The following is a 14370-nucleotide window of genomic DNA, read 5'->3' on the forward strand; positions in this document are numbered from 1 at the left end:
TAAATCTCTTACTTACTATTTTTGGATTCTAGACACCTTATAATTATGGCAGAGCACTGGCTGATCTGGAATAACACTGTATATCCATTGCCATACAGCGTTATTCCATTTTAAAACTTACTTATTTTCGAAAAATCTGTGTTTAGCGCAATTTTAAAAACCAGAAATTAGTATTTTCCACAGTCTGTACATACAAACAATACATATCTGCTATTACATTATTATATCGTATTAATTCTCTGGAACTAACAGTTTTTGTCAATTTCCCAACTGCAAAATGTGCCATACAGCGTTATTCATGCACTCGCTTCAAATGCTGGGACACCATTTTAATGTCACACTGCAATGGCAATACACGGATGCTGAAAATGTTTATATGATTTTTCACTTAAATTGTTTTTGAATGATTATCTTGGAATAATGTCTTTCTTAAATGGAACTTGAATCATATGATCCTTGCCCCCCAAGAACCATGCTCATTCCTGTGGTAGGATGGCTTCTGTGCCTCAATGATGCAGATAGTTGTTCTGTAGGTGTAACCACGGTGGGGGAGGGGAGGGGGTTTCTGTGGAGAGGCCATATTGACTTATGGTTCCTGAAGAGGGGTGGAATCCTTTTCAGTAGCTGCAGGGGCAACAGCCTGGATGATTGATCAGGACTTGTAACATTAGCCAGTATGGCCATGATGTGCTGGTACTGCTGCAGGGGCTAGCCGCGCAGTCTAAGGCACCTTGTCACGGCCTGCACAGCTCCGCCTGTCAGAGGTTTGAGTCCTCCCTCGGTCATGGGTGTATGTGTTGTCCTTAGTGTAAGTTAGTTTAAATTAGATTAAGTAGTGTGTAAGCTTAGGGACTGAAGACCTCAGCAGTTTGGTCCCATAGGACCTTACCACAAATTTCCAAATTTTGTACTGGTACTGCAAACCCCTGAAAGTGAGGAGAAACTACAGCTGTTATTTTTCCTGGTGGCGTGCAACTCTATGGTACAATATAATGATGATGTCATCCTCTTGGATGAAATATTCTGGAGGTAAAGTAGCCCCACATCAGATCTCTTTGTGGGGCTACTCAGAAGGATGTTGTCATCAGAAAAACGCAACTGGCATTCGTCTCAGAGTGTGGAACATTAGATCCCATAATTGGGTAGTTAGTCTAGTGAGTTTATTAAGATAAGTGTGTAGATTTAAGTTAGTGGGAATTAGTGAAATGACAGAACCTGTGACCATGGGAGTATAGGGTTATCAACACAAAATCAAACAAGGCTAATGTGGAAGTATGTCTAATAACGAATAAGAAAATAGGAATGCAGATAACCTGCTGTCAACAGCATAATGAATGCATTATCATAGCCAGGATGGACATGAAGCCAACACACACCATAGAAAAAAAGTACTTACATCACTGAAACTTTTTTTATTTTTCAGTGTAGTCTCCTTGTAGATTAATGCACTTGTTCCAGCGATGTTTCAGTGCCTTGATCCCATCTTGAAAATGAGTTTCCTCCAGGCTTGCAAAATAGTTGTCAACTCTGGCTATCAATTGCTCATTTGAAGTGAATCTTCGTCCACCGAGAGAAATTTTCAGTTTTGGGAAGAGATGGAAGTCTGACGGAGCCATATCAGGTGAATAAAGTGGGTGTGGCAACAATTCTTGATGGAAGATGACTTTATTCCTTGTTAAACATGGCATTTTTTCACATAGTTTTTGCTGCAATTTGTCCAGAAGGTTAGCATAGTATTCTCCAGTAATTGTTTGCCCAGTGAGGAGATAATCTACAAACAGAATCCCCTTTGCATCCCAGCACACTGATGCCATGACCTTTCCTGCCTAAGGAATTGTCTTTGCTTTCTTTGGTGGTGGGAAATCAGCACATTTCCATTGCTTTGAATGTTGTTTTGTCTCTGGGGTATATTAGTGGACCCTAGTTTCATCTGTAGTCACAAACTTGAGCAAAAAAATCTTGTTCGTTTCTCCTAAAATGGGCCAAACATTGTTTTGATATGTCCATTCTTGTGTGTTTTTGATCCAGCATCAAGAGTCGTGGCACTCGTTTTGCAGATAATTTTTTTCCATTTCTAATTCTTCAGCTAAAATGTGATAAACCCTTTCAGATTACATCTGGCAAGCCTGGGCAATTTCACCCGCTTTCATTCAGTGATCCTCCATGACCATTTTTTGCACTTTTGCAATGATTTCTGGAGTAGTGACACATCTTGGCCGACCACTGCGCGTATCATCATCTAAACTCTACCAACCAAATTTAAATTCATTTGCCCACTTGGCAACAGTTGAATATGAAGGAGCAGAGTCCCCCAGTGTATTCTGGAAATTGGCATGAATTCCCTTTGCTTTCATACCTTTGTTTATGAAGTACTTAATCACTGCTCAAATTTCGATTTTTTTCTCTTTGCAAATCACTACATGAGAACAACAACAGAGCCATGTCACTGCCACAGATCTCTTCCAAGAGCACTGATGTGGCATGAGTTTACAAGCAACAGTCCAATGAATGTTACGTGAACAACTTGTTGCACTAGTGCTGACATCTCATGGTGATTCTGAGAACTTTTCAAACCATTCATATGTCATCTACCTCCACAAGTGATGAAGAGATTGAAAGACTGTGTGATGATATGAAAGAAATCATTCAGACTGTTAAGGGAGACAAAAATTTGATTGTGATGAGGGACTGGAATTTAACAGTATGAGAAAGAAGAGAAGGAAAAATAGTAGGAATCTGATGATTGGTGGAAGGTAATGAAAGAGGAAACCACCTCATAGAATTTTTCACAGATTGCAATTTAATCTTCCTAACACCTCTTTCAGAACCCTGAAAGAAAGTTATTTATGTGAAAGACGCTGGGGAAAAATAGATTGTTTCAAATTTGTTATCTAATTGTAAGACTGATTTCAAAACCAGATTTTAAACTGTAAGACATTTCTAGCAGCTGATGTGGACTTTGACCAGAATTTATTGGTTATGAACTTCACATTAAAACTGAAGAAATTGCAAAAAGTTAGGAATTTAATGAGATTAATCTTAGAGAAACTGAAGGAAACCAGTGGTTGTTGAGAGTTTCAGAGTGGGCATTAGGCACTGACTGATTGAAACAGGGGAATGGAATAAGACAGAAGATGAATAGTTAGCTTTGAAAGATGAAGTGGCAAAGCAATCAGAGGATCATATAGAGAAATCCTGTGATAACAGGGGGAAGAATGAATTTAATTGACAAGAAGAGAAAAAATCCAGCAAATGAAGAAGGCAAAGGGAATAAAAACCCCTAAAATATGAGATTGACAGAAAATACTAAATAGCTGAGCAGAAACGGATAGAGGACAAATGAAGGCTGTAGAAATCTGCAAGACTACGGGAAATATAGATGCCACCTGTAGAAAAATTAGAGAGACCTATGGAGAAAGGAGAAGCAGCTGTATGAATATCAAGACCTCAGGTGGGAAGCCAATATGAAACAAAAAAGGCAAAGCCGAATGGCGGCAGAGATATATAGAGGGTCTATATTAGTGAAACAAGCTTGAGGACAGTATTATAGAAATAGGAGAGAAAGTAGGTGAAGGGAGTGGCAAGAGTCCGATGTAGCACTGAGAGACCTATACAGAAAGAAGGCATCTGGAGTAGATGACATTCCCGTAGATTTATTGAGATCCTTAGGAGAGGCAGCAGTGACAGAACTATTCCAAGTGGTATGCAAGGTATGTGAGGTAGGGGAAATATTCTCAGATTCAAGAAGAATGTAATGAATCAGGTTTCAAAGGAGGCAGGTGGTGACACATCTGACTAACGTTGACCCTCAGTTTAGTAAGTCATGGTTGCAAAATATTGACACAAACTGTTTAAAGGGGATGGAAAAGTGGTAGAAGCTGACCTTGGGGAAGATCAGTTTGAGTTCTGAAGAAATGTGGGATCAAACAAGGCAATCCAAACTGTATGACTTTTCTTAGAAGATAGGTTGAAGACAGGCAAATTTACACTAGCAGTATTTCAATGTTATTAAATCTGGATGTTGAATAAGCAGTAAAGGAAACGAAGGATGTTTGCAAATTACATTGCAGTTCTGTCAGAGATGGCAAAGACACTGGAAGTGCACTTGAATGGAATGGGTAGTATCATGAAAAGAGGTCATAAGATGAATATCAACAAAAGTAAAACAAGAGCAATGGAATGAGGTAACAGACGTAAGTTAGGTGATAATGAGGCTTTGGTTTAGGAAATGAGACACTTAAAGTAATAAATGAATTTTGCTATTTGCGTAGCAAAACAACTGACAGTGCCTGAAGTAGAGAGGATATAAAATGCAGGTTGACAGTAGTAAGGGATCGGTTTCTGAAAAAGAGGAATTTATTAATGTCTAATATAAATTTAAGTGTTGGGAAGTCTTTTATGAATGTATTTCTATGGAGTGTAGCCTTGGATGGACAGTGCGCAGTCCAGACAAGATTGAGACAAGATGAGACTAGAAGCTTTTGAAATATGGTGCTATAGAAGAATGCTGAAGACTAGTTAAGACTATCAGATAGGTAAAGAGGTGGTACTACTGAAACGAATTGGGGGGAAAATTACGCACTGATTGACTAAATGAAGGGATCAGTTAATAGGCAACATCCTGAGACATCAAGGAATGATCAATTTGGTTGAGGAGGGAAGTATTGGGAGTAGGTTGCAGTAGTTATTCAGAGATGAAGAGGGTTGCACAAAATATATTAGCATGGGGAGCAGTATAAAACCAGTCACTGGACTGAAGACTTCAACGCCATCATATGAGGAATTTTATACATGGATGTTTCGCTTTAAGTGTTGTTAGAAGTGTCTAAAGATAAGCTCTTTTTCATGATAGGCCCTCAATATATTCCATGAAATAATTACATTTTTATGTATTGATCTGTCCAAGGAGTTGATCTTGCAGATTCAAGTTACTAGTGGATGACTGATTTTTTCAAATAAATGTTATAAAAATTTTATCTGTGAAAATCAAATCCATTAACTGTCTTAGAGCATTCTCTCTTATACAGGCATAGGAATGGGGTTTATGATCACAGCAGAAAAGATGACAAGACTCATGGGCTTAACAGTACTGACAGGTATCTTCACAAATGCTTCAAGTCAAAACCTTGCTTCAAAAATAGGAATGGAAAATGTGTTTGAGGTAAGTTCTAATAAAAAGGTCTCAGAACTTTCATTATTAATTGCTTGCATGGAATGAAGTAGAACTTCTCTTCAGATTAATGTCTTTGCTACATAAAGCTTGAATCATTAGAGGTCTTCTATACAAGAATTATTTTGCTCTATATGTTTAGCAACATCTAGATTTGACCCCTTTTCCATGATGGGTTTACAATTTATGCAATGAAGTACATTTGGTATGTCCGTATCCATTCGTGGAATTTGTCTGCTGGCTCAAAGAATGTTGTATGCCACACTAGGATGACTTATTTTTCAGGTTTGAATTTTTCATAATACTACCTTCGAGTTATGTTTCATTGCATGAAAGAATAGGTATATGTAATTTGAGCTCCACAAGAGAAGACAAAGAAGCCATGCCTCTATCACATAAAAATCACATTTATTTTTTCATGTCAAAATATTACACAGAAATATCTGATTAACAACTGCCATGCTAATGATTATCAAACACATTCAAAACAACCAGGTGTTCCATGACATCCAAATTAGCATCCAGATCTTATGGAATGTCTATCAGTATCTCATATACCAAATGCTTCATATTCCTCCACAAAAAGAAAGGCATATGAGTGAGGTCAAGAGAATGTGGTGACTACTGCTCTGGCCCACCTCTCCTAAACCAACTATTGGGAAAAATATTGTCTGAATGTTCTTTGACAACAGCAGCAAAGACTGGTAGACCCTGTTATGCTGGATCCATAATTGTTGCCTGACTGTTAGTGCAACATTCTCCAATATTTCTGATTGTTCTTTGCAGAGAAATCCACAGTGATCTCATCCACTGATTATGTTAAGCAGGAGATGTGGTATGAGCAGGTAGTGATGAACAGTACTAGTCCACATATTTATGGTAAATCTCTGTTGATATTAGAATGCATGAGTTGATGTAGGTTTTTCAGCTTCCAGACATGGCTGCTGTGGCTGTTTAATATTCCTTCCCTTGTAAAGTAGCCTTGTCAGTTAACAAGACACATATTTGGAAGTCGGGTATGTTGACAGTTTGGTGTAGATACTGTTGATTCTAGTACTATTTGTTTAGCGCCACACAAAGGAAACTGTCATGAATGCACACATATATTTTTAGGATCAAGTGTGATGGAAACAAATAAACAAAATAAACAAAATTCAGTAAAGCCTTAGATGTTATTGATCATGATATCCTCTTGCATAAGTTAAGTAAATATGAAATTAGAGGCAGGCTGAAAGATGGGTCTAATCTTACATCAACAATCATCAACAGATTACAGAAATATAATAGAAAGGTTGCGAAAACAAAAAAATTGTAGTTATTGCAATAATTAGCATAAATCAAGTATAGAGTCCCAGAAAGGTCAGTTCAGGGACTTGTCCCATTACTGCTATATGTAAATGACCTGGCTGATTAAATATGTGATGAAACCACAGTACACTTTGCAGAAAACTTCAACACTGGGTATGCACAGTTTAGGACAGGTGTTCGAGAATGTACAGAACCATATGACTTCTTACTTAAAATGCTTGCCAACATTAAATACATTTAAGGTCAAATTGAAATAGTTCTTGCTTGACCACTGCTTCTACTCTGGACCCAATTCACTACCCTGAGGAACATGTGTGTTTATGTGTTTTTTGTCTGACAGTAACTGTACTAAAAATTTATGATTGACAGACCTTTTGCACCCTGTTCTCCAGATAAAACTTGAACCACTCATCCACTATGCCTCTCATACTAAGTTCTTCTAGTTTATTTAGTAATATTTTATGGTCAGCAGTGTCAAAAGTCTTGGGCAAGTATAAGAATATACCTGTAAAACAGCCATCATTGTCAAGAACTTTATGTACCTCTTTTGTGAACTTTGTAATTGCTGATAACATACTTATCTCATTTTAGAAACCAAGGTTGTATTTATCCATGTAACTCATTAGTCTGCCTTCCATGACTGATTAAATTACTGTTTGTAATGCAAACAGTAGTGAAACTGGCCTGTAGTTTTCAATGCTTTCTGCATTACCTATCTTTAGTAGGGACACAACAAGTGCATGCTTTAGGTAATCTGTGAAAATACCTGAACTTAAGGACTCATTTATCATGTTTGTTGTGCTATCTGTGCACGCCTTCAGAACACTTTGCAGGAAACTTCAACACTGGGTATGCACAGTTTAGGACAGGTGTTCGAGAATGTACAGAACCGTATGACTTCTTACTTATATGCTTGCCAACATTAAATACATTTAAGGTCAAATTGAAGGAAATAAAATCATTGTGTTTTTTGTATAAAACATCATGGGCATTTTAGAAAGATTTTGATGTAGCTCCTGCACAGTACCAGAGAAATAATCACTTACAAAATTTGCTAAATCCAGAGGACTTTGTATTACTGTCTTTTTCAGTTTCTTGTTTCATAACATCCCACATCACTTTGGTTTTATTTTCTGCATTATATATTGCTTTATCACTGAATGATTTTTTACAGAAAGCAGTACTCTCCTGTAATAGTAATTGAGGAACATTGGATTAATTTAATGCTTTTGTAAAAAACTAAGAAATTTATGTGCCTGGGAGGACTTTCTAATACTTGCAGTTTTGCATTTATTCTCCTTAGCTGCTGCAGTAGAAATGGCTGCTTAGGAAATTTCTACTCAAAAACTGATTTAAACGTTGTGGAGAATTTAGAGAACATAGCATCTACATTGTTTTTCATTTACAACTTATCTCAGGTTTGATTTACCAGTGCTTTAGAAATAATATGGATCTTATATCCTGAGAAAATCATTTTGCAGGCCTGTAGTTTTGCAGATCTTAATAAGCATGTTGTAGTTTTATTATGTGATAGTAATGTTCTCCTATACATACTTTTCAATTTTCCCTGTCAGTATCTGTAAGTGCTTGATCTAAAACTGATGCTGAATTTTTTATATCCTCATAGCAGAAATTACCATTTGTGCCATACCAAAAGTGCTCAGAATGTTTAAGAACTTGTTAATAATTTCATTCTCAACACCAGAGTTAGTACTCATGTTTCCGCATATTATTAAATTTGTTTTTGATGTACCTTCACTAACGATGTGCACATTTTCAGAGATCCTACAGTTCACAGGCCCACTTATAGAGGCCACCTGGGCTGGTCCCCTGGCATGCTCTGGTGAGCCATCAAAAAAAAAGTATTATTTAAATGACTGCAAATGAGTGCTCAGCCTATTATGTAACCTGTATTATTGCTGTCCATTCAATGTGCTCAGTGCTACAAGCAATATGTATTTCATTGTACCTTTCATTGGCTCTAAAAGTACTATGTTCCATGAATCGTGTTTCTTCTCACTATAACAAACTTGATGATGGTTGAGGGTGGCATTTTCTCCATGTGTTAATGTCAGTGCTAAGTCACCCGACAAACACCTCAGTGGAAGAAATACTCCAATGTATCATTTCCCATCAGCAAGCTTCCATGGAACATCATCAGGCTCTCTCACCACCACTCTCAGCTCAGTCAAATGGCTTTTGCATGTTTGTGGCATATTACTCTTTAATCAGTGCAACCATCACCCTTTTCAGCTTATGATGAATTGGCTGAAGATTGGGACTCCTACGAGATATGGTTACACCTATGTTCCAGGCTTTTTGCGTGAGTGATGCAAACCTGCACAGGACATTCTTTATTTCCTGGTTTTCACCATGAATGTATCAGTTGTTGTTCTAAGTTGTGCCTTTGCAAGAACTAGCCAGCTTATCATTTGATGAAATGCGTAAGCTTCTCTCAACCTATTTCTGTGACAGAATGCATGTCATTGCAACATGTGTAGAATTTTGCCATTGTCAGAAATACCCAAATCAGTCTTACAAAGCCTGGGCTGCAGAGTTACATGGGTTGACCAATCACTTTAAATTTATAAGTAGAACCCGTAACCAATCCTACACTCTTCACATGGTGTGTGATGTTATTTGTCTGTCTGTGGATAGGGAAGTCTGTGAAAATGCACTTCAATCTGAGTATCTGACACTTACTGATGTGCTCTACACAGCATAGTTCTTTGAAGTTTCACTAGCTGCAGGTGATCAGTTTGCTGCATTAGGGGAGGTACTGGAAGTTGCTTAGTCAACTTCTGTTAGGCACGTTGCAATTGTTCAGGTCTATGGAAAAGCTGTTGCGGCAGTACAACTTTCAACTCAGCATCACATGGGGCAGTGTCGGTAGCAACAAACCATGTCACTACAGCAATGCTGTGTTGCCTTTCCTCTTGCCCATACTGCTTCATCCAGCATGAATGTGCAACATGCCCTAAGCGTAGGACTGTTTGCAACAAGTATCGAAAGGAAGGCCACACTGCGTTGACGTGTAACTCCTCCTCAAACGTGGTGGACACTGTAGTAGCAGTGGACGTAAACTGTAACTTTACAATGATTGTTTCACTGAATAAGTTGTTTATTGACTTGCATGTGTTTAATAAACTGCTAAAAATGCAAGTGGACACAGGAGCTGCAATTACTTTAGTTAATGCATAAACGTACATTGACTTGGGCTCCCCTTCCCTCACACAAGTTTCACAAAAATTGGTTAGCTCTAATAAACAGCAGATTCAAATCCTAGATCAGTTTTCTGCTCCTGCACCTCCAAAAAACAAAACAACAAAATAACTATTCACATTGGTGTATAGAATGGCAGCATACTATCTGACTTTCAGAAAAATCTCATCCACACAATTTTGAAGATTGCAAGAGCTGACAAGTGTGAGAATTATCGTACAATCAGCTTCACATGCAGCCAAGTTGCTAACAGTAATAATGTACAGAAGAACGGAAAAGAAAATTGAGGACATGTTAGATGACTATAAGTTTGGCTTTAGGTATAGGCATCAGAGAGGCAATTCTGACGTTGAGGTTGGTAACGGAACCAAGACTAAAGAAAAATAAAGACACATTCATAGGATTTGTCGACCTGGAAAAAGCGTTTGACTATGTAAAATGGTGCAAGATGTTTGCAGGGTTACCACAAGGGAATATCAGGGAATTTCAAACGTGTCAGGGAAATCAGGGAAATATCAGGGAAATTTGAAAAACACTGGAAAAATCTCTTTTTTTGTCTCAGTAGAGAAATGGTTTGTTTACTGAGATGTCATGCATTGCTGCTGGCTAGGCACAGCTGAGTATGTGAGCTGCCTCCCTACTCCCTCATTCTTACTGCTTTTTTCCTTTCTGCTATTCTCCTCAGCTTGCAGTCAGTGCTGCCACCACTTCTTGCTGCTAGCCTAGCAGCTGCCGATGAGAGGCAGGGAGGTGTGAGGAGTGGTTCGTTTGGATCTGATTCTCAGAGACTGTTGACGCACTGGCCAGAGACAGTGGTCATGTGTGCATGAGTTGTTTCTGAGTGGTTGTGTGAATGTGTGTGTGCACTCGTTTTCTGACAAAGGGTATGGCCAAAAATTTAGTTGTGAGAGTGTGATTGTCTTTTCTGCGTGCCTGTCTGCAGCTCAGTGATCATCTTTACGGTGACTTTCTACCTATCCCCATTAGTATTGATTCTCAGAGTATTCACACAAGTTATCTGTTGCATGGATTGATCACCGCAGTACTGTTTTGTCAACATGATGTCTGTGATGTGTAAATAGCTGGCCACACTAGTGGACTTCTATGATGGGCAAAAACCCAGGCCATTTCTGTGGGTATCCCTAACGGATTGGGTGTGCCAATTTGAAGCCCATCATTTCCCACTGTGCAGGCCCTGCCCATCAGATCTAGTCTCATCAATCTGCCCACAGGCCAGGTCTGTTTGTGAGTGGCGTAATGTGACAGATTTTTTGTGGTTTATCTATGGGTTCAGGATTGTGGTGCTCCTTGGCAGGCCGGTGCTCCTTGGCAGGCCATTTTATAGACATTTTATTTATTCTAGAACATTTTGGCACTTTGAAAGTAGTTTATTTATTAAAAAGTATGGATGATAAGAGGAAGAAAATAGTGGCAGTCACTGGCAGTTTGTACGCTATTGTACTCACATATTTCGTGAAAGAAAAATGACACAATACCTGTAAAATAATGGACATAACACAGTGGGTAATAACAGACAATAACAAACATAATAGAACCAACATTTTATTGGCAGTCAGATATTAGTGTTGGTTTACATAATCCTTCTCTGTCTTGTACACTTCTTTCTAGAGGCCTAGTTCTTACTGAGGTTATTTCCGAAAACAGTGTACATATTTTAAATCTGTCTTGCGACTCCAATGAAATGCATATTTTTGTCACCAAATGTGTTTCGTTTTATTGAAATAAAATATCATCAGTGGTCTTAATAAAACATATATTTCATTTGACTTGCCTTCTCCATCTAAAAACAGTTCATTGCAAAAGATGTTGATGTTAGTACTTAAGATTTTTGCTCACACCTTTAGAAATACAGAAGTCCTTACATTTTTTTGTCAACTTCTGTCTTTACTTATCTCTGAGATCTCCCCCAGGGGGCTCACAGCTCTTTTTTGGGATGTGTGTGGCACGCATGGGTCCCTGAACTATTGCAGCCTTTGATCTTTTACAGGCTGCTTTACCTTCCCCTTTTTTCTCCTTCCCAGTCCTTCTCCTTTTCTCTTTGTCTCTTCCTTTCTTTGTCTTGGCGTTCTTCCTTATGTCAGCCTGGCTGTCCTCATGTCTTCGCTTCATCTTGCAGTTTTCGTTGGTTGGTTTTCCTCCTCCTTTTTGGCTTTTCGGTTTTGGTCCCCCTCAGGGGTTTGACATCCATCTCTAAATTTGAAATCTGTAGTGTGAGCCAGATGGGGAAAAACTCCCTCACTAGCGTCTTTGGTGTAGGTTCCTCTCCCCCTCCTCCTCCTCCCCCCTCTCCCTTTTCCCCATTCCCCTCCCTCCCTGCCAAAGCCCTTCCACTCCTTGCTTGTTCACCAGCTCAGTAGCCAGTCCGTGTGATAGGGCTGTTGTGTACCCATCTGGCTGAGCCCCGTGACACCACAGGGATCACACTGCTGGTACCTGCACTGTGAACACCTTGTGCAAGCCTGGGAGTTGTCGCCCCGACCGTCCTGCCAGGTGGCCATTGGTGTGGCTGGGTGCCCACAAGGGGAGTCCCTGTTCGGGGTGGTGGTACCAGGGTGGATGTTTTGCACATAGAATATGTTAAACTCTGTCTGCTCTACTGCAGTCCCATCTCTTCCTTAATATAATTCTGTCTCAGTTCCTGTTTCCACCTTCCCAGTGTTACCCTCGATGGATACACCCTGGGAGGAGCACCAGACTTGTTGGCTTGGGGCGAGTCCCTTTCTCCAGTTCCTGGTCTGTACCAGGGCTGACAGGGAGACTTTTTCCATCACCAAACCACTTTTCTTTGTGGAACATACTGAGGACAAGTTTGGTGAAGTTGTCTTTAAGCAAAGTGAGATCTGGCTCTCTCCTTATAAAGCTGCCAATCAGTGAGCCTCCCTCAGCACCTGTGATCATTTAGAGACATCCCTGTGAGTATTGCTCCTCACAAGTCACTCAATATGACACAGGATATAATTTTCCATAAGGACCTTCTCCTTCAGTTCAATGATGAAATTATGGCTAATCTGGAACGATGCGGCATAAAAATCCTTGACCATCTCAGCTACTTTGAGGCCCAGAAGTAGTTTGACAGACTTCAGTCTGTAATTCTCTCCTCTACCTTTGCCTCAGTTACATCTTTCCATCTCCACCCCTCCCCCTTACCCCCATCTGTCCCCCTTCTCTTTCTTCACCCTCAGTGACTCCTGTCACTTCCCCTCCAGGAATCGCTCTTTCTCCTCCTCCTCTTCCTCCTCAACCAGGGAAAAACTTGTCTTCTCTGGCTCCTGCTACGGTTGGGGCTCTGTCTTGGAACACCCCTCTCCATTGTTCTCAGGCCAGGAAGCTTGTACCCTTGAGCCAGAGGAGAGACCCGCACTCTGAGGGCCCCAAAGCCACTCTCGCACTCTGTCTGATCCCAACGTCACTGCTAGATATTCCCTTACTGATAACGCCTCCTTCCTCCCTCCATGGGAGCAGAAAAAGCAGCGCAAGTCAAAGGATAACACTTTCCTGGCTTCCCGGGGGTTTTGCCCTCTCCGCTTCATCCTGAACCAGGTCCAGTTTTTATGGATGTCACTCCATCCTCGTGGGTGATGACCACTGAGCAAGTGACGTGACCTCCCCTTGACTTCTTTATGTCACATGGACTCTCATCACACGATAATCCAGGGGAATTGCAACGGACATTATCATCATCTCCCAGAAATATATCTGGTTTCCTCCTACTCTTTGTTCTGTCTTGCTCTTCAAGAAGCTCACTTTCATGATGGCCACCTTCCAACATTTCTTGTTATTGGGCATTCTGTTGGAATCATGCCGCCCCCAGGATAGCGTCCGGAGGGGTCTGCATTTTGGTTCACACTGAGGTCATTAGTGACTGGATCCCCCTTCATACCAACCTGGAAGTGATAGCAGTTAGAGTGCAGACAACTCCGGCAATCACAGTGTGCATTGTCTACTTCCATACTCCCCTCCAGTTAGGCTGCTTTCTTATGTTGAACTGTCTACCTTAATAACAACTCCCACCCCCGTATCTCCTCCTTAGGGTCCTCAATGCACACCACCCCCTGTGGGGGAGTGCCACTTCATTGGGTAGTGGCCTTCTACGTGACCAACTCACTTCAGACTTTGATTTGTGTCTCCTCAAAGACAGTTCCCCTCTCACTTCAGTGCTGCTCATGGCATCTTTAGTGCTATCGTTCTCACAGTCTCCTCCCCTGCTCTCGTGGCTTGCCTACATTGGCCCCCTCCCCCCATGATGATCTTTGTGACAGTGACCACTTTCCAGTGATTCTGTCATTCCCCTGCCACCACCAGGCAGACAGGCCCCAAGCTGGGTATTTCACAGGCCAACTGGCCTTTAGTAAGGGCAAAACTGTTCTTTTCAGAGATTGGATCAGACATGGTCATTCACTGGAATGAGCTAACTCTTTTTCATGATTCAGCACACACCATTCACCCACAAGAATAAGTAAAAGGAAGGTACATTGCCTTTTTAATTTAGGTCTCTAAACCTGTATTTTTATCTAACTTTTTCCTACTTTGAAAGAACATATAAAGAGGAGTAATAATTGTGTGTTATGTCCCTAGTAATTCTCAGACACGAAAGTTTTAAGTTTCGTTTGCTGTGAAAATTATAATTATTACAACAAAATCGTAATTAT

This window comes from Schistocerca americana, chromosome 2, assembly GCF_021461395.2.
Source record: "Schistocerca americana isolate TAMUIC-IGC-003095 chromosome 2, iqSchAmer2.1, whole genome shotgun sequence".
NCBI classification, from domain to species: domain Eukaryota; kingdom Metazoa; phylum Arthropoda; class Insecta; order Orthoptera; family Acrididae; genus Schistocerca; species Schistocerca americana.